The sequence below is a fragment of the Megalopta genalis genome, unplaced genomic scaffold (assembly GCF_051020955.1).
Source record: "Megalopta genalis isolate 19385.01 unplaced genomic scaffold, iyMegGena1_principal scaffold1464, whole genome shotgun sequence".
NCBI classification, from domain to species: Eukaryota; Metazoa; Arthropoda; class Insecta; order Hymenoptera; family Halictidae; genus Megalopta; species Megalopta genalis.
In genome coordinates this window covers 26,140-27,880 of record NW_027477533.1, presented here as the reverse complement: position 1 = coordinate 27,880, position 1,741 = coordinate 26,140, and positions in this window count along the sequence as shown.

Genomic DNA, 1,741 nt, shown 5'->3' with positions numbered 1-1,741 from the left:
GTATTTCGCATGGATTTGAAGCTAACTCGTTAGTTTCGCCTGCATTTGAAGCAATATCAATGTATCGCATGTATCTGAACCTAAATCATTTGATCGCATGGATTTGAAGCTAAGCCTTCTACTTAGCATGGATTTAAAGCTAAATGATGTCTATCGCATGGATTTTGAAGCTTCCCCGTTTGATTCGTCTGCATTTCCTGCTATATCACTTATATTCCAAGTGTTTGTAGGTAAATCATTTGTTTCGCATGGATTTGAAGCTAAACCTTCTACATCGCATTGATTTGAAGCTAAATCATGTATTTCGCATGGATTTGATGCTAACTCGTTTGTTTCCCCTGCACTTGAAGCTATATCAGTTATATCGCCAGTATCTGATGTTAAATCATTTGTTTCGCATGGATTTGAAGCTAAACCTTCTACATCGCATTGATTTGAAGTTAAATCATGTGTTTCGCTTGGATTTGAAGCTAACTCGTTTGTTTATCCTGCATTTGAATCTATATCACTTATATCGCATGTATCTGATGCTAAATCATTTGTTTCGCATGGATTTGAAGCTAAACCTTCTACATCGCATTGATTTGAAGCTAAATCATGTGTTTCGAATGGATTTGAAGCAAACTCGTCTGTTTCTTCTGCATTTAAAGCTATATCACTTATATCGCAAGTATCTGATGCTAAATCATTTGTTTCGCAAGGGTTTGAAACTAGACCTTCTATATCGCATTGATTTGAAGCTAGATCATGTGATTCGCTTGTTTTTAAAGCTAACTCGATTGTTTCGTCTGCATTTGAAACCATATCACTTATATCAAAAGTATTTGTAGCTAAACCATTTGTTTCGCATGGATTTGAAGCTAATCCTTCTACTTTGAGTTGATTTGAAGCTAAATCATGTGTTTTGCATGGATTTGAAGCTAACTCGTTTGATTCCCCTGCATTTGAAGCTATATCACATATATCGCAAGTGTGTGATGCTAAATCATTGTAACGCATGCATTTGAAGCTAAATCTTCTAACTCGCATTGATTTGAAGCTAAATCATGTCACTCGCTTGGATTTGAAGCTAACTCGTTTTTTTCGTTTGCATATGAAGCTATATTACTTATATACGCAAGTATTTGATACTAAATATTTCGTTTAGCATGGATTTGAAGCTAAGCCTTCTACTTCGCATTGATATGGAGCTAAATCACGAGTTTCGCGTGGATTTAAAGCTAACTCGTTTGTTTCGCATGCAGGTGAAACGATATCATGTATATCACAAATAATTGAAGCTAAACCATTTGTTTCGCATGGATTTGAAGATAAACATTCTACATCGCATTGATTTGAAGCTAAATCATGTGTTTCTCTTTGATATGAAGCTACCTCGTTTGATTAGTCGCATTTGAAGCTATATCACTTATATCGCAAGTATCTGATGCTGAATCATTTGTTTCGCATGGATTTGAAGCTAAACCATCTGCATCGCATTGATTTGAAGCTTAATCATGTGTTTTGCATGGATCTCAAGCTAACTCGTTTGATTCCCCTGCATTTGAAGCTATATCACTTATATCGCAAGCATCTGAAGCTAAATCATTGGTATCGCATGGATTTGAAGCTAAACCTTCTACATCGCATTGATTTGAAGCTAAATCATTTGTTTCGCATGGATTTGAAGCTATACCTACTACATCGCATTGATTTGCAGCTAAATCATGTGTTTCGCATGGATTTGAATCTAACTCGTTTG